At 35.7% G+C, this 14,648-nt stretch overlaps 1 protein-coding gene across 2 annotated transcripts in view; it reads right to left on the reverse strand.

Moving 5' to 3' along the window:
• Positions 1-14,648, reverse strand: part of SGCZ (sarcoglycan zeta) — a 1,078,188-nt gene that overhangs the window by 434,780 nt on the left and 628,760 nt on the right. The gene's annotated exons all lie outside the window — the stretch shown is intronic.

Consider the following 14,648-nt stretch of genomic DNA (forward strand, 5'->3'; position numbering starts at 1 on the left):
TTTATATCTTAGGGTACTATTGAAGTGGAATCTATTCATCCTATGAATGTTGACTGCCTTGTGACTTTCTTTAGCTAATGGAATGCGCAGATATGAACATTGATAACCAACCAGTTTTGCACCTTAGATGTCTAGAAGTCTTACATACATCCACACTCTTCCTTGGAACTTCTAACCTGTTTAAAAATGGCTAATGTACTAGAGGATGAAAGAAAGACATGTGATCCAATTGCCCAGCCAATAGTGAAATGACTGTCAAATACAGAAATGAGGCATCCTAACCCAGCAGCTACAAGATGACCAGACAGCTTGCTACATATCTATAAAGAAGCCCGGCCAACATCAAATGATGGAACTGTCTGTTCAATCCTCAGATTTCTGAGTTAAACAAATGTTTATTATTTTAAGCTACTATTTATTATTTTAAGCTACTGTTTAAGCTACTGTTACATGCTATTCTTGTGGCAATAGATCACTGATAACATTGTACCTCTTTTTTTTTTTAAGATTTTATTTATTTATTTGACAGAGACAGAGATAGCGAGAGCAGGAACACAAGCAGCGGGAGTGGGAGAGGGAGAAGCAGGCTTCCCCTCGAGGAGGGAGCCCGATGTGGGACTCGATCCCAGGACTCTGGGATCATGACCTGAGCCGAAGGCAGACGCTTAACGACTGAGCCACCCAGGCGCCCAACATTGTACCTCTTTAAAATGCCAAAAATGTGGGGCGCTTGGGTGGCTCAGTCGTTAAGCGTCTGCCTTCGGCTCAGGTCATGATCCCAGGGTCCTGGGATCGAGCCCCGCATCGGGCTCCCTGCTCGGCAGGAAGCCTGCTTCTCCCTCTCCCACTCCCCTGCTTGTGTTCTCTCTCTCGCTGTGTCTCTCTCTGTCAAATAAATAAATAAAATCTTTAAAAAAAAATAAAAAAATAAAATAAAAAAATAAAATGCCAAAAATGTATAAAAATTGAGCATGCCTATAATTTCTTAGAAGAAAACAGTTCTCATGTAAGGGACCACTTGTTATTTGTACAGGTAACAGAAAAAAATATAGAAAGTACCATTTTTCTGTAGTTTTGTTATAATTAATATATTACGAATATAATGAATCAAAAGAAAAAATATAGCAACAGAAGGTAAGTTAACAGACATTAAACTAATAACCTTATCCCATTCCAAAATTAAGTAGAAAATATTCAATTTCATGGCCCTATAAAATGTATGAGGACTTATGAACTTATTAAATTATTGTCAAATAGAATACTGCCTACATAGAAAAATGTTCCTTTGGCTAGAATGGCTTGTAAATAATATCAAGAGCCAAATGATTCCTGAGTGGGTGGAACACATTTGACCTGCTGTGTTAAATAAACAAATACTCAAATATCAACGCAGTCACTTTTTAATTACCTGAAATTGGACAGCATTTTCTCTTTAAAAATAGAGATAAAATAATATGTATCTCGTAGGAATGTTATATTATGTAATATCATATACAACACCTTACTGCTGCATGAATATTTTTCCCTTTTCCTTCTTTACTAATACCAATTTCTATTTTCTTTGAGTACTTAGGTATTCACATATTTTAAATAAATTTATAAGAACTCTTCTAGAAATCTGAATATTTTATTTTATTCTATTTTCAAGGTACTAACTAGAGCTTCTAGAGAACTATAAAGTTAATATTGCTTTTAAGTCATCAATCAGAGATGAAGCGTATTAGGAAAAAAAGTAAACTAGGTGAATTGAAAAATAGAATTCAATTTACAAAATTGTAATTTATCATGAGCTAGTGCAAAACGCATATTATAGTGGAGATATACACTATATAGTGAATATATAGTGGAGATATTTTAAACAGTTTAAGCAGTTTGTATTGCTTTTTATATTTTGGAGACTATTCATATTTTGGAGACTAATGGACACCAAAAATAAATACTTCTTTTGGTAATGCACACACACGTACATGTGTATGTGGGTAAAATCTGTATTTAACTTTTATACGTCCCTCCCTAAAACTGGCATCATGAGATAAACTTGGTCAGTTTATATGAAACTTTTAACAAATGCACAGTGCTCCTGCAGTTTAATTTAACTCAAGCCCTAGGTCACAAAGGAATAAAGGGGATATCAGTGGTAACAAAGTGGTATTTCAAATCTCTAAAACCAAGAAATATACAAAAATTGTGGATGCAAAAATATGTGAATTGCAAGAAAACAGGCATTTTACTTTCTAATGACATTCAGTTACAGAATTTATAAGACACATTGAAGTACAGTTGAACAGATCTGGAGATATTTTATGGACCATCACTCACACTTCGGGAAGAACGCAATTGGCTACCAAGCTGATAGTCATCACTTGATATAAATAGCTTCCAATTATTAGCAAGGGCACTTTAATGCTGAATTTCCACAAGTATTTAAAACTAAATATTAAACTATTTATTTAGCAAACTAAGTGTATTATATTAGTACTATTAATCTATTACGTAGTATTAATATATATTTGGTTTGGGGATAAGTTTACAAAGTAGCAAATAGAAGATCTACGGTGACATTATTTAAATTAATAAACCCATATGAATTCTTACCCAATAAGATTACTTTTATGAAAATAATATTTTCTTTGTTTGGAAACAACAAACATGACATTTCAAGTATGCTTTTGAAAAGCAAATGTTTATTTTTTTTACAAAGTAGTAAAACATTACCCCTTAAGATAATTACTTACTTCATTTTTACTTAAAATCATCCCCAAATTTCCCACTAAAATAGTCAAGTTACATAAGACAAACTATATGCTATTTTATGTGAGAAGAAGTACACATATGAAACATATTACCTTAAGTTCAATTTGATCCAACATATTTTGTGTTCTGCCTATTCAATCACCCAAATGGGTGAGTGATTTTATCTTTCTGGACTTCCATTTTTGCTATGTACAATTAGGGCACTGAACTAAAGTCCTTTCCAGCTCTCTATAATATATAATTTATTAAACATATAAACTAACAAGCCTATACTTTCCTAACTTTTTATTCAATAACTAATTTTCTTTTTTTTAAGAATTTATTTATTTATTTGACAGAGAAATAGAGAACACAAGTAGGCAGAGGGGCAGGCAGAGGGAGAGGGAGAAGCAGGCTCCCCGCTGAGCAGGGAGCCCAATGTGGGGCTCGATCCCAGGACTCTGGGATCATGACCTGAGCCGAAGGCAGACGCTTAACGTACTGAGCCACCCAGGCGCCCCTCAATAACTAATTTTCTTAATTCTTTGTTTTCCCCTATAAAATATCTAGTATTCTAACGTACTTCATTTTGCATGTGATAGCTATGATTTATGATTTATCTTATGTCACTGTTTTTGTAGTTTATTTCAGTAAAAAAAAACTACTACTTGGTACTTGTTTGAACTTGGATAAAATGACTAAATTTTTCTTTATAAAGTCAGGGAAAGAAAATGTACTGCTGGGCTAAGACTAAGCATGAAAGATTCCATCTGAGAGGAACAATTTGTCAGAAAATTATGAGGAGGTACAAACAGAGGGTTATAATGGAAACAGTCTTGCAACATTAACTATATCATTCACTCTCATCAAGTCTGTAATAAATCCACACACCACACTGAAGGGCAGTGCGGGCCGGATGGTTCTGCAGCAGGCAGGCTCCCACTGATGGCACTTCCCCTCAGGGTGACCACAGTGCCACAGAAGGTAGTGCCCCATCTTGGCACCACGATTCATGCACGGAGGAATTAACTGGGAAAATGGCAATGGCATCCCAGAAGGTGGACAAGAGCTATGATCCTAAATCACCTTCAGAGTGGTCTCTTCATGGCCAATTACTTAACTCCTCAGCAAAATATAGTTTAACCAGAGCAAAGACTGGAACACAGGCATAAAAATGCCTTTATGAAAACCATTGTCTCTTTTATAAAGATACCATTAATAAGCACCATTGCTCTATCCAGAAATTAAACCTATTGCTCACTCTGCCAAAATCAAAAGTGCAGTCATGTTCAGAACTTACAGAGGAGTTTTCACTGTTCTAATTATGGACTATGAAAGATTAGGTATGTTTCCCCATTAAACTAATAATAGCTGAGAGAACTGAGGTATCTTTTGTCCAACAAATTCAAAATGTAATTAAAAATCAGTGATGTCATAGTTATATATTTAATAGTGTTGTATGAATGCACTGAGGTAGACAGGGAAGTAAATCATTTAATGAAGAATACTGAACTAATTTAATTTTAATTTTGATAACATTAATGCAATGAAAAGTAGTGAAAAGAACGTGGAGTTTAAAATTGTATAGCCCATGCTTCTAACCTTGCTCATCAATGTGACCTTGGGAAGTTTATTTAATTTCCCTAAGCCTCTGTGTCTTTCACTGCCAAAGGGGATAATATTTACTTTGCAGTGTTGTGAAATTCATTAAGGACTGGTCTATATAGCACATAATCTTGTTGATACAAACTACATATTAAATAAATATGGGCTCCCTGGCATCTTAAACTTCATCCTCATATGTAAAGGTTATACCCTAAGATTATAATTCGGGATGTTATAAAAATAATTCAGAATACAATACCTCAATCAGATAATAACTTAAAACTCTGAACATTAAAGAAACTCAGGATATTTAGGATTAAGAACAGACATCCCTCTCTATCATCCAGTTAGTGTTAATTGTAATTTTTCCAAATTGTTCAAAAAGGAGATCAGTTCTCTCTGCTAAATGAGCTCTCTTTCAGACAGGCCAGTAGAGTCACTTTCAGGTAATGCAGGTTTAAAACAAAAAAAAAGGAACAGTTTGAGGTCATCAAAATAGTTATGATGATTGAGCTGAACGGTTCCTCTTAGAAGTTTTAAATATACTTTTCTATATTTCAGCATTAAATTATAATTTCAAAAGAAATCTTTATTATCCTTTGATCATCCTAAGGAAATAAGACATTTTCTCTGATAAAATGTGTCAAATAACTTTAATTTTTAACATCTAATGATGCAGGGAAATAGTGTTTGTCATATACAGCCGACTCCAATTGAGTGCTTACGTTTTAACTGCTTTTATAGGAGTTCACTCACTTAATACTTTTAGCATCTCCATGGGTCAGCACCACTGACCATTTTACGGATGGAAATACTGGAGTTAGAAGGCTAAGGAGCTCACACAAGGTCATCCTGCCAAGCAGCAGTGATGGAGCCAGAATGTGAACCAGTGTCGCTCAAAAGCTCTGCTCTTAGCCTTTATGCATATCATTAGCATGAATAAGATTATAAACACTGTCATTTATTTACTATTTATTTATTAATACACATGGATTCAAGATCGTTTTATCTTTCTAGGACAATTTTACTTTTTAATTTTTTATAAAAATTTTTAAAGATTTTATTTATTTATTTATTTATTTATTTATTTATTTATTTATTTAAGAGAGAGAGTGTGAACAGTCGGGGGAGGGGGGAGAAGAGTGAGAGGGACGATCAAACTTAGCGCCAAGTGCAGAGCCTGACGTGGGGCTCCATCTCATGACACTGAGATCACGACCTGAGCCGGTTAAGAGGCGGATACTTAACCGATTGAGCCACCCAGGCACCCCTGACAGTTTTAGACTTGACTTTAATAGAATCAAGTTAATTCACATGATGTCTGGAATAACTGTGAAGTTGGAGCAACAGAAAATGAGTAAGGGTAATGATAGCAAACCCTGGGAGAGCTGTTAGGATATGCCAGGCATTTCTGAAGAACTGTCATTATTTTAATTGTTTTGATGTCTACAATAATCTAATGGAAAAAAAAAAAATGTTGTATCCATTTAACAGAGTAAGAAACTAAGTCACAGTTTAAATAACTTGCCAAAGGTGACATAGCTAATAAGTGCCAAAAGCAGAATCTGGACCCAAAGTTCATTCTTTTAACCACTGCTTGATGGATGATGAGTGGTCTCTTAGCAGTACCAGCAGTCTAAGGAGATTTTGCCATTAACACCAATTTTTTTGTGGGAAAATACCTCACTAGCAGATAGTAGAGACTCAAGTTTTGTTTTTTTTTTCCCCCTAGTAATATAACACTTATGAATAAGAAACAATTCATTTTATGGTCTTACATTGTTGCATATAAAAATTGTATGTGAGAGACTATGGACTCTGAGAAGCAAACTGAGGGTTCTAGAGGGGAGGGGGGTAGGGGGATGGGTTAGCCTGGTGATGGGTATTAAAGAGGGCACGTACTGCATGGAGCACTGGGTGTTATACGCAAACAATGAATCATGGAACACTACATCAAAAACTAATGATGTAATGTATGGTGATTAACATAACATAATAAAATTTAAAAAATTGTATGTGGGTTTTGAGAAGAATGAATGTTTACTAGAAGGAGCATTAGGTTCAGCTTTTTAAATTAATTTTTTAAGCATCTGATTTTGAACCCATGTTTTATAACAATTCTGTGAGAAATGCAAATGACAAAACTCACATCCCTACTTCTGCCCTTGTGGTCCACTTGAAAAAAAAATATTCCCTTCTACTTCCTGCTGTTATTGATCCCTTTCCTCTTTCTTTCAGTAACTGGAGTTTAGATTAAAATTAGCGGACGTTTATTTTGTTTGCTTTGCTTATGACCTTTTTTTTTAATCAAAGCAAATACAGAAATTCAAAAATACCCCCTAGACATGACACCAAATTGAATCGACAAATGTCTCTAGAAAATCTTAATATTCCATTGACTTCAACTGTTAAATGAAGAGGCATTTGGGGAAGTCATGTGTGACTATGGTGAGCAGGCTGAAGCCCCTCAGCAGCAGGTGCCCTCCCAAAAGAGGCTGCAAGTCAGGAAACACACAGTGATTGTGTCTCAGGTCTGATCAGGGATTGTAAACAAGTGATGGAGCAAAAGTTCCGGGATTTGGTAGTCATTTACAAGTAATTGGCAGCTTATGGCACCTCTTAATTACCAATAGATCTTGTCTCAAAAGATGAAGTAGGATAGTACAGAACAAGAGTATTTTTACATAAAATCTAAGTGTTCTTTTTTCCACAAAAAAGAAAAGACCAGGATTTTACTGTTGTCATTACTGAGGGAGTCAGTCAGACCTAGTAACTGGAGCTTCAAAGGACTCTACTTTCATTGAAAAACCATCTTACTTAGAGCTTTGGGATTCTGGGAGAAAGTGTGCTCTGCTTGTCTTCCTGTCAGGGGAAGCTGGTCACTAGAGGCTGAAAGATGTGAAAGGACTTGAGAAATGCCACTCTCTTAATGGGGGAGGGTGAGATGTCAGCTAAAGAAAAGACTGCAACATAAAAACAGAAACCAACTGGAATCTGAAGCAGTTTTACAGAGAGAACAAGTGGAAACATTAAGACATTAAATACTCAAAGTGAATCTAGACTTTTTAAAATTACAAAAAGTCAACCAAAAATAATGTATCACTACCTAGTATGTTCCTGGCCATGCTACCAAGACAAATAAAACAATAAAACCAGCTCTGCTCCTTGAGGAATTCCCACATTAATGGGACTGAAGTAGGTAAGCTGAAGGGACTCCATTTTGGAAAGGTTCCATCTCCGCTGTTTTTCTGCTAAACCCCATTTACTCATGTTCCATATTTTGCCTCTGAATAAACCAAAGAAGCTATGTTCCCACATGAAGGGGGAAGCAAAAAAAGTTAATTATTCTCTGAGTTTTGTCCTAGGCCCCAAACACCTGAGAACACCTAAGAAGAGCCATATCCCAAACCTGTTCCAGGACATTAGCTTCAAACAAACCTTGTCTGACGCTGGCATCAATACCCCTACCTTTGGTAATTTATGGAATAACACCTATTCACCTGACACTTGTGTTTGGTTGGAACCTACGGCGCATTTCTAGAGGAAGTGGTACCCTACTAGACCCATTCTTAATATAAACTCCCAGCCCCAAGCAGTGACAGAGACTCATTCTTCTCTCCTTCTTCAGTCTCCCGGATTATTTTCTACCTGTCACTCATGCTATTTAATAAACTGTTTTCACATTCTTCAGCTCACATTTGATTTCTATTCTGTGTGAAGCCAAGGACCCTCTTGGCTGGCCCTGTGGGACCCTCCATTGGCTTCTTGGACCCAGCCTGCCTATATCAGGACAGGGGGAAAACTGGTGGAAGAGAAGAATCTATACCTAGATGAACCATAATTATATATCTAATCCAACATAGTATGTACTATCACAGAGATAAGATATATGAATGAAAATAGAGAGAGGAATAAATCTGTCAGAAAGGGACACCTAAACAAACCAATAGATAAAAAGAATCTTCATCAGATAGCTGGGTATCAGATTTCTGGCTTAAAAAGTAGCAATTTAGTTTAGCTGGCAATTCTCTATTAAGAGGTAAGGTGAACAAAAGAAACCCTTACATGTTGCTAGAGGCAATATATAATGACTCAATCACTTTGGGGAAAAATTATATTAAAAGTCAAGATTCATAGACATACACTCTAGACTCTAAAACCTAAAGAAATTCTTGTACATGAGCAACTACAATTATCAATATATACAAGAATGTTCACAGGATCACTGTGAGAGCAAATTAAATGACAACCAAAAACACTGAAAACAACTCAAAAGGAGGATTTATAAATTAAATAAATAAGGCGTGTTCATTCAGTGAAATTTACAGCAGTAAATACATTGCAGTTACATACATTAACAGAGATAAATCTCGCAAACATATTGTTGAGCTAAAACACTATACTGTTTGAGGTTTATATACACATGAAACTAAATAAAAGCAGGAAAAATATTTAGGATTATAATTCTTTCTGGATAGGAATTTATTTTTCCAGCTGCGTGATGATGAAACAGGTGCTCATTTTATTGTTTATTATTGTTATTGCTATTATTATTATTGATTCAAATATATATGTATATCCTTTTGTAGGATAAAATATTTCATAATAAACTAAAGTGTCAATAATGGCAATTCTCTGTACTACTGATATGGGTAATCAAGATTGGGCCTTCTTGGGGCGCCTGGGTGGCTCAGATGGTTAAGCGTCTGCCTTCGGCTCGGGTCATGATCCCAGGGTCCTGGGATCGAGCCCCACATCGGGCTCCCTGCTCAACGGGGAGTCTGCTTCTCCCTCTCCCTCTGCCTCTCCCCCTGCTCATGCTCTCTCTCTCTCTGTATCTCTCTGTCTCAAATGAATAAATAAAAAATCTTTAAAAAAAAAAAAAAAAAAAAAGATTGGGCCTTCTTCCCTAAAATGTGTTAGGGCTTAAATGCAGGGGCTGCTGGGAATTATTAAACTTGGTGTGCAGAACACAAAACTACTTTTTCAATGTAGAAGTTAATAAATACCACTGCACAGTCCATGGAAACCTATCACGTGCTTAGGAAACCTTAAATACCTTAAAACCAGAGAGAGAGGATAATGGGTAGTCTTTTTATCAATTCTTCCCAGCTCAAGGCAGGCCTTTGGAAAGGCATAAATCATGGCGAAATGAAGAGTTTAATTAGCTTTCAATGAAGATATATTAAAGATGGATATTTATTCCACAAATACATATTAAGAGCTGATTATCTGCCGGGCACTGTCCTCCGCCTTGGGGATACAGCAGTGGAAAAAGAGTCAAAAACTCTGAGCCCTGTGGAGCTTATATTCTATCTGTGGGGAAGAAAACCAGACAATAAACAGAGTCATATAAAGAGAAACAATCTGTGATGAACATGCTGAGAAGAAAAAAGTAATGAGACATCAACAAAACATGTCTTTTTCGTATTTAAGCTTCCCATATATCCTGTATATGTCCATAGATTTGAAAAACAAATAAAATGCATTTGCTATGGGGACACAGCTTTGATAAGTACAAGAACTGGCTAGATACATAGAGATGGAAAAGTTTATTCCGACCTAATGGTCCCTTGAAGGAGGAAATGAAGAAAATTGTGGAGTAACAAGTTTGGTGATGGGCACACTGACAAATAACAGCATACTGCAAATGTACTTTAGCCATCTTAGGTAAATCAATAATAGCTATGGATAATATGCCACTGGGTTAATGATGAAGATAAAGAAAAAGAATAATCATACGAGTGAGATGGGAATATGTGATACATCATTTACCAAGGTATTAGAGCATGAGATTGAAGACTTAGCAAATATATTATTTCATATTCCCCCAAAATTATCTTTCAAAATTTGTAGCATTAAAAACATTAGAAAACAGGGGTGCTTGGGTGGCTCAGATGGTTAAACATCTGCCTTCGGCTCAGGTCATGATCCCAGGGTCCTGGGATCGAGCCCCACACAGGGCTCCTGGCTCAGCGGGGAGCCTACTTCTCCCTCTCCCCCTGCTCATGCTCTCTCTCTCTTTCTGTATCTCTGTGTCTCAAATGAATAAATAAAATCTTACAAAAAAAAACATTAGAAAACAGAAAACTGAATACAGTGATACATGTACTCTCTCTTAACTTTAGAAAGGTACACTAAAAGAAAAAAATATGAAAAAGATATATCAATGACTCTCTGGCCAAAAGCAATAAGCAGAAACATATCTTAAAAAGGTTGATAGTCTAGGAAACATATAATGATAATAATATAATACAGATAATATTTGAAATGAAGGTGAATGGTAGCTAAAGAAGGAAAGTGGCTGCATAAGAATAACAGAAATATGGAATATTTATCTATATAAAATATATATCCTTGATGTGAAAATATGTATAAGTGTATGTCTGTGTATACTGTATGCATATTTATATATGTATATATACACATGTGTATTTGTGTATGTATGTATATATGTGTGTGCATGTATTAGAACAAACTGTAGTCTTTTTTTTTTTTATTAAAGGTTTTATTTATTTGACAGAGAGAGAGATAGCGAGAGCAGGAACACAAGCAGAGGGAGTGGGAGAGGGAGAAGCAGGCTTCCTGCCGACCAGGGAGCCCAATGTGGGACTCGATCCCAGGATCCTGGGATCATGACCTGAGCTGAAGGCAGACGCTTAACGACTGAGCCACCCAGGCGTCCAGAACAAACTGTAGTCTTGATAAAATAATAAATTCATGTCAGTTTGAAAGAATGCAACTAGCATCCCATGATTGGAGTTATATACAGAGAGACTGCAACAAAATAGCAAGATGTTAAACAGCAATACAACTATCCAGTGATTTAATGGGATGGTTTGCTTATCCAAAAGAGGGTTCCAGCAGATGCTGAGTGAATAAATGGAAAGACTATCTTATAGTGACCTCTAACAGTATGTGGATGGCTGAACTAAAAATTTCCAGTTCCTTTTTATTCCTAAAAGACTATCATATTCAATCCACTTCTCGTGGGATCTCCTTTCAGCCATCCTTCATCCCACTGATCATATAAGTCTCTAAGACTTTTGTTTTCCAATTTGTTCAACTGATTATTTCAATTTTTACCCATATCTAGATATTCATGACTTCTCAGTCTCAACATTCATGACTTTCCTCTCCCTCTTTGCTTAATAAATGGCATTTATTTTTCCATCCTTCTTTTGTTGGCTAGTTAACATAGCTAATCAAATGAAGTTGCAGTCGATGCTACCAATACTTACTTGGTACTCTTGTGATTAAAATGAATACTTTATTATTATATTAATTTTCAATTTTCAAATATAGAACTTACTTAGGACGAATACTTGGCCCAAGAAAAGAATATCGCCTTAGCAGAATGCCTAGATTCAACAGATCTGCTAGACTAGTCCATTTATATTGAACCACATAGCTATTATGCCAACCAACAACAACCACCACCAACAACAAAAACACCACCACCAACAACAAAAACACGTAATTGGTTATACTGATCTTGAGAGAATGGAGTTTTGCAACCTCTTTCTTCAATCCATTCCTACACTTATTAACTCCCATAGACAGGAAATTGTGGTGTATATCGGTCCTAAGCCTTTCACCCCATAGTATAAACTAATTTCCTTTTTCTTGATTCTCTGCACCTGAGTATCCAATAGCTGTGTGATTTTATTTTCCACAAAATAAAAAGCAGAATAAGGTCATATCAACCACACAGATCATGTATAATACTAGTCATAATGATGGACTTCAAGAAGCATCATAAAACAGGTTGGCAGCTACCCTTGCTGTGCTAAAAACAAAAAATTTGGTAACAGTAATGTTCCCAGTTTGCTGAAATAAAAGATGTTAACAGCCTCATATTTCCATGGACTGGATGGAAACAGTTATAATGAAAGAGAAATACATTTTGTATAAATCAATAATACTCCCCAAACAATTTATACATCATTTACTACTTCTTATGATAGTATGGCGAATGGTTTCTGGTATTCACTGTAGGGATAGATGCAATCAGAATGCACCAGTGAAAACATAAAATTGATTTCATTACTGCTCTAATGTAAGAGGATTACAAATTATTTCACACTTTTCAAATTCATACAACTTAATCTGGTGTGTAGTATTCAGAACTGCTAAACTCAGCAACTATTTAATTCAGAATTTCTCTGAACAATTATGAATTACTGCATTGGAATGGAGAGTATACAACCTTACAAAGATTATCTTGACACAATAATTACTTCATCTTTCCATTTATTTCACTTACATACAAAAATAGCTTACATGGCTAAAGAATAACCTTCTATTTTTTGATTATTAAAAAGTAACAATGTGATTAAAAAAAAGAAAGAAAGATATGCTCAAAATTAAAGAAATAAACACCAAAACTCCTATGGACATAAACTCCTTTTCATTATCCCCAGGAATATGTTGACATTTACATTTTGGCCAGCTGAGGTTCAAATTGGATAGCTCCATAGGTGACAGAAACCCTGAGGCCTGCATGGATCCTGAGGACAAAGGTTTCAATTATTTCCCTTGAATTGGCTTATGCAGCCTTGACCTCAGCATGAGGCAAGGTATTGGGAGCCCAATGCATGCAGGCATGTAATTATGCATTTAAGTTTATCTTCTTAATTAATTTAAATATGCTTGAGAAACTTACAGGGCTTGAATCTGAAAATTTCCATGGCCTGGTCACTGGATAGAATCAAGGCTCCTGAAGTGAGAGAGTTGATCACAACTTTCATGAGCTTTAGAAAGAAGCTCTTTGGTAGAGGTAATCAAATGCTTGAAATTTCAAATCTTGGAGAAAATTATACTCTTTATCTCTTTCACAGTGATTTTTGTTTGTTTTGTTTTGTTAAGAAAAATGAGGTTGAAAAAGTTGCTGTCAGCAACTGCTCATTTGGCTGATATTCAAAAACATATAAAAGAATCTTCAGCCCCTAATATGTGGTAAATGAATCATCAATGAAGCCCAGACATTAGTAAGGGAAGGTAGGAACAGAGCTCAGAACTAAAAGACCAGGAGTAACATTAATGTAATCTGTGCCGAAATATTCTCAATGAAGGTGGGGGAGGGGAACTGAGCCAACTCTTAGGACAAAAGAATGGTTCAGATGTATTACTACGGTGTCTCTTAAAGCAATAATTTACCTAGTAGCACCCAACTCCACCTCTAGCCACCCACACACAGGCTCACAAACCTTGATCAGTGACCCTGAACACATATCCATCGCTAAGGATATAGTTATTTTCTCTAATCCTGGAACATACTGAGTTCTGCTCAACTTTTCTTTGCCTTTCATTTCTTTTTTGATGAATACCCTTCAAAATTTGCACTGTATCAGAGAAATGGAGCCCTTGCTCAGCTCATTTTTCTCCATGAGCATATGCTCTCCTATCATGATTTGCACAGTTATAGTTTTTCCTCTCAGGAAGATAGGCCACCTGCTCTCCCAGGGTTCTTCTGCACACAACCAAAGTGCACTACACAATGGACAGATGCTGGGCTCATTTTCCTTTTGAGATTCTGTTCCAAGTTAGAATTACATGCTAGTGAATTCAGAAAGAAACTACCCTTGCTAAATCAATACACAGCAGAGTTAAAAAAAAAAAAAAAAAAAAGCAGCCCAATATACAAAGATCGGTGAAGTTAAACAGCCAGCTTTACACTTGCCCCTGAGGATGCAGAGTTCTAAAGAATAATAGCAGTATGGTCAGCAAGTGTAAGATACCTGCTTGAATGTGAAGATATCTGAGGTGTTTAAGCAAAGGCAGAAAGCTTTAAAGGCAGAGGAGAGAAATTTAAGAATTTAGCCAGAAAATATGAAGTGAGCTAAACTAAACCTTGCTGATGCAGCTAATTTTTCCCAGGTAAGTCAGGCTCATAGCTTTATTGTACACATTCAATAAATTAAAGCAAAATTCATCAATGGGCTATATAATTATTTTGCTATTAAATTATTACTTTTCATGAAAGAGTGATTTAATTTCTGGTGTATCTTATATTTACTATGTCAGTGCTCCATATGGTGACAATTATAGACATTGGTCCATGTGGCCCATGAGAAATTCCAGGGTTTAGATTTGATCATGCAGTATGTTACACAGAAAGCATATAGAGGGAGGTAGATACTCTACGTAAAGTATTTTAAAGGTACTCGTGATATCTAATATTAATTTTAACATAAAATATCATCTCTAAAAATATAGACTTGTTTTCTAGATTACCAGGTTTAGCAAGCAATAGTTCACACGTATAGGTTAAATTTTTCTAACTTGCTAATGAATCAGTATCCCGTACT

The sequence above is a fragment of the Halichoerus grypus genome, chromosome 3 (genome assembly GCF_964656455.1).
Source record: "Halichoerus grypus chromosome 3, mHalGry1.hap1.1, whole genome shotgun sequence".
NCBI classification, from domain to species: Eukaryota; Metazoa; Chordata; class Mammalia; order Carnivora; family Phocidae; genus Halichoerus; species Halichoerus grypus.